Source organism: Salvelinus sp. IW2-2015, unplaced genomic scaffold (assembly GCF_002910315.2).
Source record: "Salvelinus sp. IW2-2015 unplaced genomic scaffold, ASM291031v2 Un_scaffold560, whole genome shotgun sequence".
In the NCBI taxonomy this organism is placed as follows: domain Eukaryota; kingdom Metazoa; phylum Chordata; class Actinopteri; order Salmoniformes; family Salmonidae; genus Salvelinus; species Salvelinus sp. IW2-2015.
In genome coordinates this window covers 365,274-383,555 of record NW_019942573.1, presented here as the reverse complement: position 1 = coordinate 383,555, position 18,282 = coordinate 365,274, and the positions used below count along the sequence as shown (strand labels likewise).

The window sequence follows — 18,282 nt, the reverse complement described above, 5'->3', positions numbered from 1 at the left end:
CCCTTGAATGATGCTCAACAAATAAGAATGAAGGGTGCTCAACAAACAACCAGGCATATTCTGAGGAAAACACATTTAATGAATTCTTCTGAACTGTCCAAAGCATGTCTACTCTATTAGTAAAATGCAGTTGAACAACTAACCAGTGAGCTGAATTCAACCAAATTGTCATAGTACAGTACAGTAAGTATATATAAGGTTCAGGGTGATTTACTATTTGTACAACAACCTCCAAATATCTTGTCATGTAACATTGGTGCTATTTGATCAGCTACCATGGGAGTCTATTTTCACTCACTAGCAGCTTGTGGATAGTACAATTAGGGACTGTTGTCAGTGCATGCAAATAATACCAGGTAAAGAGTAAGCACATATCAGGTAAAAATAAAGAACATTCAGCTCTCAGGGGGGTCAAATTCTAGCTTTTTGTAGTAGACACTACGTGTAGTAGACACTAATGTAACTACGTAACATTCCGTGTCTTATGTTCATGTGCACACAAATCCATAACAATAAATGCAATTGCAGAATCGAATGCTTCTAATCAAAAGAGTCACCTTACCTTCATTCATAAAACCTAAATTGATACTGTCATTAACGTGGTTCTTCAGTAATGATGCATAATACTTGGTGGATGTAATTTGGTGTCCAGCTGATTAGTTAGGCCTACACCATGATATTTTCACACATCATCTGATCTAGGAAGGAACAGATAGCACATTGGATCTAATATCCTCTAATATCCTTAGCGAATTGATGTTGATCATCTGTTTTTTTATGCTTGATTTACATCAGGGTCTAGTTAGATTTAAAAGAGAAAACATCAAGGTAATGTGTTCATGTTTTTGTGCCTCGGATTAGACACAGTATACTGTGCGCAATTGTGTAGGATAGACTATTGCCCACTTCCCAACGCTATTCCTATTAATTATTCTGGATATGACAACAAATGACATAGCCTAGTGGGTTTATTCATAATGTAATGACAAATACATTTTGTTTTCCATGTAACACTTGCAATTTTAAACAATACAAGGGGCTTGAAGCAGCCTACTTGAATTTGGAGCTCAGAAATTCAAGTAGACTAATGGAATAGGCCTACCTTGAAAATCAGACATTTCCTGAATTTGGTACTTGAAAAGTCCTTGTAATTATTGTAGCCAATTTATAAGTTATCTTGCTCCCTTAGAATTATCTGTGATTTAATTTTTGATCAGTTTTTGTGAGATATGTGGCAACTTTTGTTTGTTTCCTGCCGCTTCAATTGAAGGTTGTTGCACTACTCTGTTGTGGTAAAAACATGTGTGGTTATTATTAGGATGACATCTAATGTTGGTTCAACTTGGCTTTCCATACAAATCCTTCCTTTAAAAAAGGAAGCTGGTTTTTGGTCACTTTCTCATTATAAAAAAACGGCAATGGTGAGATTTAAATCTTGTGAGATTTTTGCTACCGCTATTCATAACTTGCCTGTGTCGGCTAGAAAAATAACCAATCTATTTAGTTAGGCTGTTCTCATATTATTCTCACATATTTTAGAATGTAATAATAATTTGAATATCAATGCATTGGCAAGGCCTAAAAAATGCATTATTCTAAAAGTGGTAATGGACAACTTTTTTGACACATTTCGCATGCAAATGTTTTTTTTTTTTTGGGGGGGGGTGTTCTATATTAGGCTCTATATGTACAGTTATATAAAGTATACAATGGTTTAACATTGAGGTCCTTGAAAATTGCTTGAAAAGAGCTTGAAACTTCAATGAATTTGACTTACCAATGTGTGTATGAGAACCCTGCTTAAACGATGTATGAGCCTAAGCCTATGTTGTTGTGGGTCAATTTGCATATATTCCATGAAATGTAATATATATATATTTTTGGGGGGGGTGGTTGGGGGGGGTGGTTGGGGGGTAGATAAGCTTAATACTGAAGATAGATTGTAGCTTCCATCAATGTAATTGTCTGCATCATTTCCAATCCCCCATATATTTTTTTGTAAATATATAATTTTGAAGTTGGAAGTTTACATACACCTTAGCCAAATACATTTAAACTCAGTTTTTCACAATTCCTGACATTTAATCCGAGTAAAAATTCCCTGTCTTAGGTCAGTTAGGATCACCACTTTATTTTCTGAATGTGAAATGTCAGAATAATCATCAGATCATCCTGCCTACTCTGACCTTGATTCTGCCTGCCCTTCGGTACCTTTTGGATCTGAACTGGTTTTGACCCTTTTGCCTGTCCACGACCATTCTCTTGCCTTACCCTTTTGGAATAATACATATTGTAAGACTCCAACCATCTGCCTCCTGTGTCTGCATCTGGGTCTCGCCTTGTGTCATGATAATATAGCCTATATATTATATGCAGTACAAGTCAACTTTGGACACAAGGGTTTTTATATATTTTTACTACTTTCTACATTGTAAAATAGTAGTGAATACATCAAAACTATGAAATAACACATATGGAATCACGTAGTAACCAAAAAAGTGTTAAACTGCCTTGACAGCTTTGCACACTCTTGAAATCCTCTCAAACAGATTCATGAGGTAGTCACCAGGAATGCATTTCAAGGTGTCCTATGTTAATATGTGGAATTTCTTTCCTCCTTAAAGCTTTTGAGCCAATATGTTGTGTTGTGACAAGCTAGGGGTGGGGTACAAAAAATAGCCCTATTTGGTAAAAGACCAAGTCCAAATTCTGGCAAGAACAGCTCAAATGAGCAAAGTGACACGACAGTCCATTACTTTAAAGACATGAAGGTCAGTCAATACGAAATAGTAAATGTACAAATATAAACACTGTCTCATTCCCTATATGCAATCCAGATGTAACGATGTTTTTTTTTTTTTTAATGTACAGATAGCCAGGGACACATTGCAACACTGACATAATTTACAAACGAAGCATTTGTGTTTAGTGAGTCCGCCAGATCAGAGCCAGTAGGGATGAACAGGGGTGCTCTCTTGATAAGTGTGTGAATTGGACTATTTCCCTGTCCTAATAAGCATTCGAAATGTAACGAGTACTTTTGGGTGTCAGTGAAAATGTATGGAGTAAAAAGTACATTATTTTCTTCAGGAATGTAGCGGAGTAAAATAAAAATATATAAATAGTAAAGTAGAGCTGCCGCAAAAAAACTACTTAAGTATTATGTCACGTTCTTCGTCCGACGAAAGAGAGGAGGACCAAAATGCAGCGTGGTGTGTATTCATTTTAATTAGAATACTTGAAACCAAGAACAAAACAATAAACCGACAAATGAACGAAGACGCAACAGTCCCAAATAGTGAACACCGAACACAGGAACAGGAACAATCACCCACAACCCACAATACAAAACAGGCTACCTAAATATGGTTCCCAATCAGAGACATCTACTAACACCTGCCTCTGATTGAGAACCATATCAGGCCAAACACAGAAACAGACAAACTAGACATACAACATAGAATGCCCACTCAGATCACACCCTGACCAAACAAAACATAGAAACATACAAAGCAAACTATGGTCAGGGCGTGACATATTACTTTAAAGTATTTTTACTTAAGTACTTTACACCCCTGGGTGGTACACAGAAGATTGTCTTTTACCAAATATGGCTAAGTCCATATTATGGCAAGAACAGCTCAAATAAGCAAAGAGAAACGACAGTCCATCATTACTTTAAGACACGAAGGTCAGTCAATACGGAACAATTCAAGAGCTTTTAAAGTTTCTTCAAGTGCAGTGGCAAAAAACATCAAGTGCTATGATGAAACCGACTCTTATGAGGACCACCACAGGAAAGAAAGACCCAGAGTTACCTCTGCTGCAGAGGATAAGTTCATAAGAGTTACCTGCCTCAGAAATTGCTGTCCAAATAAATGCTTCACAGAGTTCAACATCAACTGTTCCGAGGAGACTGCGTGATTCAGGCCTTCATGGTCGAGTTGCTGCAAATAAACCACTACTAAAGGGCACCAATAATAAGAAGAGACTTACTTGGGCCAAGAAACATGAGCAATGGACATTAGACCGGTGGAAATCTGTCCTTTGGAGCCTGAATTTGAGATTTTTGGATCCAACGGCCGTGTCTTTGTGAGACGCAGAGTAGGTGAACGGATGATCTCCGCATGTGTGGTTCCCACCATGAAGCATGGAGGAGGAGGTGTGAAAGTGTGGGGGTGCCTTGTTGGTGACACTGTAAGTGATTTATTTTGAATTCAAGGCACACTTAAACAGCATGGCTACCACAGCATTCTGCAGCGATACGCCATCCCATCTGGTTTGCACTTAGTTGGACTATCATTTGTTTTTCAACAGGACAATGAACCAAAACACACCTCCAGCCTGTGTAAGGGCTATTTGACCAAGGAGAGTTGAGTGCTGGATGAGATGACCTGGCCTCCACAATCACCCAACCTCAACCCAATTGAGATGGTTTGGGATTTTTATTAAATTTTTATTTCACCTTTATTTACCCAGGTAGGCTAGTTGAGAACAAGTTCTCATTTGCAACTGCGACCTGGCCAAGATAAAGCATAGCAATTCGACACATACAACAACACAGAGTTACACATGGAATAAACAAAACATACAGTCAATAATACAGTAGAAATAAAAGTCTATATACAATGTGAGCAAATGAGGTGAGATAAGGGAGGTAAAGGCAAAAAAAGGCCATGGTGGTGAGGTAAATACAATATAGCAAGTAAAACACTGGAATGGTAGATTTGCAGTGGAAGAATGTGCAAAGTAGAAATATAAATAATGGGGTGCAAAGGAGCAAAATAAATGAATAAATACAGTCGGGGAAGAGGTAGTTTTTGGGCTAAATTATAGATATGCTATGTACAGGTGCAGTAATATGTGAGCTGCTCTGACAGCTGGTGCTTAAAGCTAGTGAGGGAGATAAGTGTTTCCAGCTTCAGAGATTTTTGCAGTTCGTTCCAGTCATTGTCAGCAGAGACCTGGAAGGAAAGATGACCAAAGGAGGAATTGGCTTTGGGGGTGACCTGTGAGATATACCTGCTGGAGCGCGTGCTACGAGTGGGTGCTGCTATGGTGACCAGTGAGCTGAGATAAGGCGGGGCTTTACCTAGCAGAGACTTGTAGATAACCTGTAGCCAATGGTATGTACAGTTGGATGACTTGGACCGCAGAGTGAAGGAAAAGCAGCCAACAAGTGCTCAGCATATGTGCATATATGGGAACTGGGAACTCCTTCAAGACTATTGGAAAAGCATTCCTCATTAAGCTGGTTGAGAGAATTCCAAGAGTGTGCAAAGCTGTCATCGAGGCAACGGATGTCCAAACTTTTGACTGGTACTGTGTATATATACACGAACGTTCAAAAGTTTGGGATCACTTAGAAATGTCCTTATTTTTTAAAGAAAAGCAAAAAAATGTGTCCATTAAAATAACAGCAAATTGATCAGAAATACAGTGTAGACATTGTTAATGTTGTAAATTACTATTGTAGCTGGAAACATCAGATTTTTATGGGATATCTACTGTACAAAGGCGTACAGATGTCCATTATCAGCAACCATTACTCCCGTGTTCCAATGGCATGTTGTGTTAGCTAATCAAAGTTTATCATTTTAAAAGGCTAATTAATCATTAGAAAACCTTTTTGCAATTATGTTAAAACAGCTGAAAACTGTTGTTCTGATTCTTTTTTATCTAGTTGAGTATCTGGAGCATCATCATTTGTGGGTTCAACTACAGGCTCAAAATGGCCAGAAACAAATATATGTCTTCTGAAAATCATCAGTCTATTCTTGTTCTGAGAAATGAAGGCTATTCCATGCAAGATATTGCCAAGAATCTGAAGATCTCGTACTACTCCCTTCATAGAACAGTGCAAACAGTCTCTAACCACTATAGAAAGAGGAGTGGGAGACCCCGGTGCACAATTGAGCAAGAGGACAAGTATATTAGAGTGTTTAGTTTGAGAAACAGACGCCCTCAACCGTCCTCAAAAGTCCTCAACTGGCAGCTTCATTAAATAGTATCCGCAAAACACCAGTCTCAACGTCAACAGTGAAGAAGCGACTCCGGGATGCTGGCCTTCTAGGTAGAGTTGTGAAGAAAAATACATATCTCAGACTGGCCAATGAAAATAAAAGATTAAGATGGGCAAAAGACCACAGACACTGGACAGAGGAACTCTGCCTAGAAGGCCAGCATCCCGGAGTCGCCTCTTCACTGTTGACGTTGAGACTGGTGTTTTGCAGGTACAATTTAATGAAGCTGCCAATATTTAACACTTTTTTGGTTACTACATGATTCCATATGTGTTATTGCATAGTTTTGATGTCTTCCTTATTATTCTACAATGTAGAAAAAAGTACAAATAAAGAACAACCCTTGAATGAGTAGCTGTGTCCAAACTTTTGACTGGTACTGTATACTAAATATGACTGAGCGTATAATTATTTAACTAAAGATAACTTTGTAAAAGCTAAACTACACGTATGCACATTATTCGATGCAAATAATTGAGACTATAATTCAAAAAATAGTATTTATTGACAGTACATGAAGCAGAATTGGAGCCCACAAAAAAACTTTGAACAATTCATCTACATATCTGAACAATATAATTGTCATTTTTCAGTAAACATGGCTCTATGGCTTTTAAGTTTGTGGATTAAGACTTAATATAAATACACATAAACATATGCAGTTCTAATAAGGGAACTTGTGCTAGCTAAAGATACAATCAAAGCTGGAAGTATAAAGCAACAAAAAAAATGTTTCACGTATTCAGTCTAGCTATAGTGCATTCTACAAACGGAATATTGGTATTGCAGTGTATTATACAGTTAACCATTTGGTAATATGAGGAGCAACATGAAACACTTGAATAAACAGAATACATGCTATAAGAATAAATACATACGTTCATCTCGGAGGTTTTTGATCTCCAACATGAGAATGTATTGCTTTTCACAATTGTTACCTATTCTTCGGATTAAATAGTTGTGCAGAAGAGACAAACCTTTTCCTATTACAATCTTAAATGCATACATTCTTTGAGAGACAAACGCAATACCTGCATACTGCATAGGTATCAAGGTATTATTTTAGAATTTACAATTTTAACCAAAGTGTGATGATTCCTTTCCGTTCATATCAATGAAATAATTATTGCTAATGTACGTATTATCAGCTTCCCCCACTGTCTGTACCAGCAAAACAAACCTAACAAAACTGAGTTTCAGGGATGGCATAATTAGCGTGGAGAAAACCTGCTGCAGTTGCTCTTTCCCATTCACTTAGTTTTCAAGCATAATTCTTTCCCTTAGTATCTTGTAGACAAGAAATACACAACTATGTAACAACTATGTAAAGGCAATACATTTAAATTAGCATATGGCAACCATATGAAGCATATGCAAATCAAGCATTAGCCAGTAAGCAACAGTGTTACGATCACAAACTGACTATTAGCTAATCAAGAATATGAAATGCAAACATTCCATTGTTCTAACAGGACAGAGGCAGCACTGGTACTTGCGATTACATTTTGGCTTTCCAAAAGGCACTAGCTTGGTTGAATATCTTCAAAATCCTCTTAGCAACGCATTGCCATAGTTTTATTTCCTTAAAATAAATATACACCTGAACAGATTGAGGTCTCTGTCTTTTTCAAGGCATGTGCTTTTAATTCGCTATACTCAAGGACTCAATGTAGATGCCATTTCTAAGTCCTTAGGCCACTTGAAGAGATGACTCAAGCCACAAACATACAAAGCTGTACAAAACAGATCAAAAGTAAAATGTAACACGCAAGTAAAGCTATCAGTGGTGAGTGTGAACAAGTGCTTAATTCTCACCATGAATGAAAAAACGTGACCTCAAATTTGGTTAGTTTCCCTATACTCATTTACTTCCAGTCAAAGGCACTTCTTTTGGCTGAAATTATCTCATTGTAAAGCCAAGAATGCAATCTGAAGCTCTGTACACAAAACACACACTTAGGCATTCAATAATTTACAATATCTGCAGACAGAAGTTAAAAAACACTCCTTGGTCAACTGAAAAGCATACTTCTTGGAATTGAGCCTGGAAGGGGGCGGTGCTACATAATTTTTTTTCTAAGAGGTCAGCCATTTAATTACATTTTCAATTTCTGTACACTGGAAAATCCTCTGAAACGGAACCTTCTGAAAGGCACACATTGGATTCTGATCTTCAGGATGCTGAATCTCTTGTTTGTTCCACATAGTTGGTTTTTGGGCAGACTGTAGTCCAAGCATGCAGATGATGTAAAAACTATTGGTATGGTATTTTCCTCTTTCTTCCCCCTCAGTCCTTCTGTGTCCATAATGAAAGTGGTGCTACGCATGACTTTGGACGGAGATGGTTGAGAGGTCGTTCCTGATGATCTCATTAACTGTGAAGAAAGGAGAAGGAAGATGTCAATATCTCACAATCTACATCAAAGCATCTCCGGTAGAGTTCATAGTATTTGAGAGCTATAGGTGTTTTAGCAGGTAATACGTCAAAATACGTTCAATGCGTTCAGTGTGAAAAATATAGTCATTTGTTCAAACAGCACAAAATAAATGGAGCCATGTTAACACAGATGAACAGCAGTCTCAGACGGTTTGGTTTGGAGAGGATGCAGCTTCTTGCCCTCTACAAAAGATCCAAATGCACTTGTCTCTCCTCTTTTCCAGCCTACTGCCACTCTTTCAGTGTTCGCACACTTGAGGAGCCCTGTCCCCTTTAATCAGCTGTGTTCTTTGGCTGATGGGAGGAAGTGACCAAACACCAAAGGGACCAACTGGAGATAAACAAACAATAAATGTGCCAGTGTGGGCCTTCTGATCAAGAAGAAGATGGCAATGGCAGCCATCTTGATTGAGGAGTCCACCATGAACCGCTCACCAGGAGGACCTTGCTCTCCCTTACAGTGCTGATTTTTTGGCAAGCTTTATCAGCTCTATAGAGGAGTCTGGCAATATTTCACAATCTGGTAACACCTGAAAAACCAAGAGTTTGTAGTAAGAAAGGTCTCCTTTGTATTAGAATAAGCTATGCCCCTTTATTACGTATAAGACCACATCCCTTCAGCTGTGTTATAGTTGCTTCAGTGTCTGTATAAAAACAATACATTATTTTCCTATGACGATGATAGGATAATGGGTCAATGGTACAAGGCACTTTTTAAAATTTACACAGACGCCTGATTGAGGAGCTCTAAAATGCCTGATATATTCTTTATTTATTTTTGGGGGCCCTGGTCAAAAGTATTGCACTATATTGGGAATAGGGTGTTATTTGGTACTGAGCCTCTAACTGCCTCAGCAGCAGGTCCTCCTGGACTCAGATCTAGCAACAGGCCCAGGATGTCTCACTGCTCCACCAGAGAGCAGCCATATAGGAAATGGGTGAGAGGAAGACCCCTGGAGCCTGGCAGCGGAAGCCAAGCGCACAAGCTTACAGAGGAATTCCCTCTGACCGAACACTGGCTCTGCGGCGTTAGCTCGCTCCCGCCGCAGCCAGGAGCTGGGGCCTGGAAAAGCAACCTGGAAATGTGAGATTCCCTCCAAACAATGGAGTGGTGCTTGTTCATTTGAGGTTGTGCGGTGCAGCTGTTCCCTGTGTGACCCAGCACTGACACAGCCACTTCCTCTCAGCGTTTTTCCTTCACTTCCCTCCACAAGAAGAGTGGCTGGGTGTGCCTTGCAGTGTTTGGCTGGTCTCAGAGGACAAACCCCGGAGGTGTTAACATGGAAGTCTTTGTGGTCCAAATCATGTGCAGGTCCAACTAATTTGACATGGTCGCCACAGCTGAATGTGAAACATTAAAACCACATAAGCAACCAATAAACTAAACTAAATAACTAAAGAGGTATTCCATAACATGTACAGGGATCTCGAAGACAAATCACTAGAATTTTGAAAATAGTGAAGTTATTTTATTTTGGCTACAGAGTACAGTACAAAACTTCCCTCTGAATCTGATCTGTGTTTGGTTAGCTGATTGACTGCTATTAATAAAGAAATAGGATCGGAGTGTTGGCTAAATGAAGGAGTAGAGTTCTCACACGCTTGTGTCATAGAAACACAGACACACTGAACCTATAATGTGTCTTTGAGGACAGGGGTATATTTCAATGTGATACGACTTCATGAGTAACTTGGCAAGAGCAGATACTTGTCAGTAGAGTTACAACATTTATATTCAGGTGCATTAAATCACCTTTTCTTGATCTGTCATGATATGGTATTTAGAAAAAATGGATGACTATTCAGTTTCCAATGGTTCACCTCAGTGCTACAGTTTAATCTGTGTAATACATCATCAACAGACGGTTTCCAAGCCCATCTTTCAGATATGAATAAGGTATGTGCTATGAGAGATGGGGCTTTTGTGAAGAGCAGACTTGCCATCTGAAGCACAGATCTTCAATCTTATTGATTGGGAATAGTCCAAGGTCTCTTTCAACAGTGTGGAAAATGTACCATATTAGGACTTCAATTTTATTAACATCTTTAGCTCTATTGAGGTATAGGTACATTATACACTGCTCAAAAAAATAAAGGGAACACTTAAACAACACAATGTAACTCCAAGTCAATCACACTTCTGTGAAATCAAACTGTCCACTTAGGAAGCAACACTGATTGACAATAAATTGCACATGCTGTTGTGCAAATGGAATAGACAACAGGTGGAAATTATAGGCAATTAGCAAGACACCCCCAATAAAGGAGTGGTTCTGCAGGTGGTGACCACAGACCACTTCTCAGTTCCTATGCTTACCTGGCTGATGTTTGGTCACTTTTGAATGCTGGCGGTGCTTTCACTCTAGTGGTAGCATGAGACGGAGTCTACAACCACACAAAGTGGCTCAGGTAGTGCAGCTCATCCAGGATGGCACATCAATGCGAGCTGTGGAGAAGGTTTGCTGTGTCTGTCAGCGTAGTGTTCCAGAGCATGGAGGCGCTACCAGAGACAGGCCAGTACATCAGGAGACGTGAGGAGGCCGTAGGAGGGCAACAACCCAGCAGCAGGACCGCTACCTCCGCCTTTGTGCAGGAGGGCAGGAGGAGCACTGCCAGAGCCCTGCAAAATGACCTCCAGAGGCCTCAAATGTGCATGTGTCTGCTTCAAACGGTCAGAAACAGACTCCATGAGGTGGTATGAGGGCCCGACGTCCGCAGTGGGGGTTGTCCTTACAGCCCCAACACCGTGCAGGACGTTTGGCATTTGCCAGAGAACACCAAGATTGGCAAATTCGCCACTGCACCCTGTGCTCTTCACAGATGAAAGCAGGTTCACACTGAGCACATGTGACAGACGTGACAGAGTCTGGAGACGCCGTGGAGAACGTTCTGCTGCCTGCAACATCCTCCAGCATGACCGGTTTGGCGGTGGGTCGTCATGGTGTGGGTGGCATTTCTTTGGGGGCCGCACAGCCCTCCAATGCTCGCCAGAGGTAGCCTGACTGCCATTAGGTACGAGATGAGATCCTCAGACCCTTGTGAGACCATATGCTGGTGCGGTTGGCCCTGGGTTCCTCCTAATGCAAGACAATGCTAGACCTCATGTGGCTGGAGTGTGTCAGCAGTTCCTGCACAGAGGAAGGCAGTGATGCTATGGACTGGCCCGCCCGTTCCCCAAGACCTGAATCCAAATTGAGCACATCTGGACATCATGTCTCGCTCCATCCACCACGCCACGTTGCACCACAGACTGTCCAGGAGTTGGCGGATGCTTTAGTCCAGGTCTGGGAGGAGAATCCTTCAGGAGCCATCCGCCACCTCATCAGGAGCATGCCCAGGCGTTGTAGGGAGGTCATACAGGCACGTGGAGGCCACACACACTACTGAGCCTCATTTTGACTTGTTTTAAGGACATTACATCAAAGTTGGACCAGCCTGTAGTGTGGTTTTCCACTTTAATTTTGAGTGTGACTCCAAATCCAGACCTCCATGGGTTGATAAATTTGATTTCCATTGATAATTTTTGTGTGATTTTGTTGTCAGCAAAATTCAACTATGTAAAGAAAAAAGTATTTAATAAGAATATTTCATTCATTCAGATCTAGGATGTGTTATTTTAGTGTTCCCTTTATTTTTTTGAGCAGTGTATATCATGACATTTTCTGATACATACAAGGTGCATAGTTTACTTTCAGCATAATCTTAAATTGAGAGCACCACATTAAGTTTCTTAGTCTTTGTCAGCAAGAAAGGTGCACCTGTGTGATGATCATGCTGTTTAATGATATGCCACACCTATCAGGTGGATGGATTATCTTGGCAAAGGAGAAATGCTCACTTACACGGATGTAAACAAATTTGTTCACAACATTTGGGAGAAATAAGCTTTTTGGGCGTATGGAAAATTTATCGGATTTTGTATTTCAGCTCATGAAAAATGTGACTAACACATTACTTGTTGCATTTATATTTTTGTTCAGTGTAGAAAGAAAGTTGATTAAATCTGTAAAAACACATTGACAGAAGTTTACATGAATCAAAATGTAGGATTGATTATTTAAGAGTAAGTGTTGAGTTTAACACCAACTATATTGGTGGAAGACTCTACAGCGCTGTAGCAAGTACAATGTCCCCTTCTCTGAATCAGTGCTGTTCATTCTGACTCTGCAAAAGCAGGCTGACCTACTGACTACAAGCAGAAAACATGGTTTACCCCCACTGAGCCCATATTGTTGTCTGTATACTTACGTTGCCATGGACTACATTTCATTCTGTTGCTACATTTCATGTGAGGGATCTAATTAAAAAACGCTAGCCGTTGATCTGTGTATGTTTACGGATGACTCAGGCTCCCCGCCCTCAGCATAACACAAAAAATTGCCTCCCGTACCAAACATCAGTAGCATGTGGATCTGCTTACTTTGATGATGTTCAATACAGAATCTGGCGATAGAGACATTTAGAAAAACGATGTGTTGTCCAAACACCCCAGATGGGAATTTGTGTGAATGGCAAGGACGGCTATTGAAGGAATGGTGCAAAACGATGACTCTGCATGGCTAGAGAAACTAAGTCAGTCACTCTATTCACAATTTGTCACACCTGCTCCCGCTCTCCCTCTCTGGAGCTCGAGGGTGCGCCAGGCTGCCTTTCATTACGCACGGCTGTCACCATCATTACGCGCATCAGCGATCATCGGACTCAACTGGACTCCTTCACGTTTGGATTATTTTGGTTATTAAATGTTCACTCCCTGTACCTGCTTCTCGTCTCCAGTGTCGATCCTTACAGAATGCTGACACCACTATACGAAGCATCAGGGAGGTTTTTGTTTTTTGTTTTGTTGGTGACATCGGGTCCGGGTGCTGCTGCCGCAAATGGTGCCTTAGCTGGCTCACCGGGCTCTCACGCCTTAGCTGGCTTGAGAGGTTTCCTTTCCCCGGTTGGGTCGGCAGGCTCCCATCCCACGTCATGCCTTAGCCGGCTCGTCAGGCTACTACGCCTCAGCCGGCCTGTCGAGCTCCCACGCCTCAACGGGATCGTCAGGCTTTCACGCCTCAACGGGATCGTCAGGCTTTCACGCCTCAGCGGTATCGTCAGGCTCCCACGCCTCAGTCAGATCGCCTGGCTCCCACGCCCCAGCCGGCTTGTGTCCAGCGCCCATGCCTTGGACGGCCCATCATGCTCGCCCAGGCGCCCCCGGGGGGGGGGGGGGGTTACTGTCACGCCTGTTCCCGCTCTCCTCCTTGGGGCTCGAGGGCACCGGCTGCCTTTCATTACGCACACCTGTCGCCATCATTTATGCGCATCAGCGCTCATTGTACTCACCTGGACTCATTCACGTTTTGATTGCCTTCCCTATATCTTTCTTTTCCTCTGTTTCATCCCGTGTCAGCATTATTGTCGTTTCGACTGGGGACGGGGGACCGTCGCTGGGGCTCCGTGCCTGGATATTTCACTGTAGGCTCCGGGCCATGGATCATCACGCTTCGTGCAGGATCATCATAGGCTGCGGGAGAATGGATCATCACTGGAGGAGGAGCTTCGTGCATGGATCATCACTACAGGCGTACCAAGAGGGCCATGGATCATCACTGGAGGCTTCGTGCCATGGATCATCACTACAGGCTCCGGGCCATGGATCATCACTGGAGGCTGCGTGCCATGGTCATCACTACAGGCTCCGGGACAATGGATCATCACGTGGAGGCTTCGTGCCATGGATCATCACTACGGGCTCCGGGCCATGGATCATCACTGGAGGTTTCATGCCATGGATCATCACTAGAGGCTTCGTACGTGGAGCCGGAACAGGTCTCACCGACTGAGGAGACGTACTGGAAGCTGGTGACCATACCAGCCAACAGAGATAAACACCTAGATAGGAACACCCCCCTAGTCACACCCCGACCTAAACAAAAGAGAATAAAAAAGCTCTCTATGGTCAGTGCGTGACATAACCTTAGGTTGGAGTCATTAAAACTCGTTGTTCAACCACTCCACAAATGTCTTGTTAACAAACTATAGTTTTGGCAAGTCGGTTAGGACATCTCCTTTGTGCATGACACAAGTCTTTCCAACAATTGTTTACAGACAGATCATCATCATGTATGAACAAATCCAGTGGGTCAGACGTTTACATACCCTAAGTTGACAGCTTGAAAATTCCAGAAAATGATTCATGGCATTAGAAGCTTCTGAGTAGGCTAACTGACAACATTTGAGTCAATTGGAGGTGTAGCCTTGTGGATGTATTTCAAGCCACCTTACACTCAGTGCCTCTGATTGACATCATGGGAAAATCAAAAGAAATCGGCAAAGACCTCCAAAAAACAATTGTAGACACCACAAGTCTGGTTCATCCTTGGGAGCAAATTCCAAACACGCCTGAAGATACCACGTTCATTGTACAAACAATAGTACGCAAGTATAAACACCATGGAGACCACGCAGCCGTCATACCGCTCAGGAAAGAGGCGCGTTCTGTCTCTAGAGATGAAGGTACTTGGTGCGAAAAGTGCAAATCAATCCCAGAACAGCAGCAAAGGACCTTGTGAAGATGCTGGAGGAAACAGGTACAAAAGTATCTATATCCACAGTAAAATGAGTCCTATCGATATAGGACCCATTTAACTGTGGATATAGATACTTTTGTAATAACCGACATAACCTGAAAGCCACTCAGCAAGGAAGAAGCCACTGCTCCAAAACCGCCATAAAAAAGCCAGACTACGGTTTGCAACTGCACATGAGGACAAAGATCGTACTTTTTGGAGTAATGTCCTCTGGTTTGATCAAACAAAAATAGAACTGTTTGGCCATAATGACCATCGTTATGTTTGGAGGAAAAAGGGGGATGCTTGCAAGCCAAAGAACACCATTCCAACCGTGAAGCACGGGGTGGCAGCATCAGGTTGTGGGGGTGCTTTGCTGCAGGAGGGACTGGTGCACTTCCAAAATAGATAGCATCATGACAATGAAATTATGCGGATACATTGAAGCAACATCTCAAGACATAATTCAGGAAGTTAAAGCTTGGTCGCAAATGGGTCTGTCCAATGAACAATGACCCCAAAGCATACTTCCAATGTGTGGCAAAATGGCTTAAGGACAAAAAAGTCAAAGGTATTGGAGTGGCCATCAACACAGCCCTGACTCAATCCTATCGAACATTTGTGGGAAGAACTGAAAAAGCGTGTGGGAGCAAGGCATACAAACCTGACTCAGTTACACCATGCTCTGTCAGGAGGAATGGCACAAATTCACCCAACTTATTGTGGCAATGCTACCAAATACTAATTGAGTGTATGTATACTTCTGACCCACTGGGAATGTGATGAAAGAAAAAAAAGCATAAATGAGTCACTCTCTCTACTATTATTCTGACTTTTCAAATTCTTTAAATAAAGTGGTGAGCGTAACTGACCTAAGACAGGGAATTTTTACTAGGTTTATTTGTCAGGAATTGTTAAAAACTGAGTTTAAATGTATTGGCTAAGGTGTATATAAACTTCAACTGTATATATACAGTTGAGGCAAAAAAGTATTTAGTCAGCCACCAATTGTGCAAGTTCTCCCACTTAAAAAGATGAGAGAGGCCTGTAATGTTTATCATAGGTACCTTCAACTATGACAGACAAAATTAGAAGAAAAAAATCCAGAAAATCACATTGTAGGAATTTTAATGAATTTATTTGCAAATTATGTGGAAAATAAGTATTTGGTCACCTACAAACAAGCAAGATTTCTGGCTCTCACAGACCTGTAACTTCTTCTTTAAGAGGCTCTCTGTCCTCCACTCGTTACTTGTATTAATGGCACCTGTTTGAACTTGTTATCAGTATAAAAGACACCTGTCCACAACCTCAAATAGTCACACTCCAAACTCCACTATGGCCAGACCAAAGAGCTGTCAAAGACACCAGAAACAAAATTGTAGACCTGTACCAGGCTGGGAAGACTGAATCTGCGATAGGTAAGCAGCTTGGTTTGAAGAAATCAACTGTGGGCAATTATTAGGAAATGAAGACATACAAGAACACTGATAATCTCCCTCGATCTGGGCTCCACGCAAGATCTCACCCCGTGGGGTCAAAATGACACAAGAACGTGAGCAAAAATCCCAGAACCACACGGGGGGACCTAGTGAATGACCTGCAGAGAGCTGGGACCAAAGTAACAAAGCCTACCATCAGTAACACACTACGCCGCCAGGGACTCAAATCCTGCAGTGCCAGACGTGTCCCCCTGCTTAAGCCAGTACATGTCCAGGCCTGTCTGAAGTTTGCTAGAGAGCATTTGGATGATCCAGAAGAAGATTGGGAGAATGTCATATGGTCAGATGAAACCAAAATAGAGGAGGACAAAGAATGCTGAGTTTATCCAAAGAACACCATACCTACTGTGAAGCATGGGGGTGGAAACATCATGCTTGGGGCTGTTTTTCTGCAAAGGGACCAGGACGACTGATCCGTGTAAAGGACAGAATGAATGGGGCCATGTATCGTGAGATTTTGAGTGAAAACCTCCTTTCATCAGCAAGGGCATTGAAGATGAAACGTGGCTGGGTCTTTCAGCATGACAATGATCCCAACACACCGCCCGGGCAACGAAGGAGTGGCTTCGTAAGAAGCATTTCAAGGTCCTGGAGTGGCCTAGCCAGTCTCCAGATCTCAACCCCATAGAAAATCTTTGGAGGGAGTTGAAAGTCCGTGTTGCCCAGCAACAGCCCCAAAACTTGCACAATTGGTGGCTGACTAAATACTTTTTTGCCCCACTGTATATACAGTGGGGAGAACAAGGATTTGATACACTGCCGATTTTGCAGGTTTTCCTACTTACAAAGCATGTAGAGGTCTGTAATTTTTATCAGGGTACACTTCAACTGTGAGAGACGGAATCTAAAACAAAAATCCAGAAAATCACATTGTAGGATTTTTAATGAATTTATTTGCATTTTATTGCATGACATAAGTATTTGATCACCTACCAACCAGTAAGAATTCCGGCTCTCACAGACTTGTTAGATTTCTTTAAGAAGCCCTCCTGTTCTCCACTCATTACCTGTATTAACTGCACCTGTTTGAACTCGTTACCTGTATAAAAGACACCTGTACACACACTCAATCAAACAGACTACAACCTCTCCACAATGGCCAAGACCAGAGAGCTGTGTAAGGACATCAGGGATAAAATTGTAGACCTGCACAAGGCTGGGATGGGCTACAAGACAATAGGCAAGCAGCTTGGTGAGAAGGCAACAACTGTTGGCGCAATTATTAGAAAATGGAAGAAGTTCAAGATGACGGTCAATCACCCTCGGTCTGGGGCTCCATGCAAGATCTCCCTCGTGGGGCATCAATGATCATGAGGAAGGTGAGGGATCAGCCCAGAACTACACGGCAGGACCTGGTCAATGACCTGAAGAGAGCTGGGACCACAGTCTCAAAGAAAACCATTAGTAACACATTACGCCGTCATGGATTAAAATCCTGCAGCGCACGCAAGGTCCCCCTGCTCAAGCCAGCGCATGTCCAGGCCCGTCTGAAGTTTGCCAATGACCATCTGGATGATCCAGAGGAGGAATGGGAGAAAGGTCATGTGGTCTGATGAGACAAAAATAGAGCTTTTTGGTCTAAACTCCACCCGCCGTGTTTGAAGGAAGAAGAAGGATGAGTACAACCCCAAGAACACCATTCCAACCGTGAAGCATGGAGGTGGAAACATCATTCTTTGGGGATGCTTTTCTGCAAATGGGACAGGACGACTGCACCGTATTGAGGGGAGGATGGATGGGGCCATGTATCGCGAGATCTTGGCCAA

General features: G+C 42.0%; 1 pseudogene; it reads right to left on the bottom strand.

The window, feature by feature from the left end:
• Positions 1-6,509: 6,509 nt before the first annotated feature.
• The window catches only part of LOC112068527 (nuclear factor of activated T-cells, cytoplasmic 1-like), a 64,702-nt pseudogene continuing 52,929 nt past the window's right edge, over positions 6,510-18,282 (bottom strand).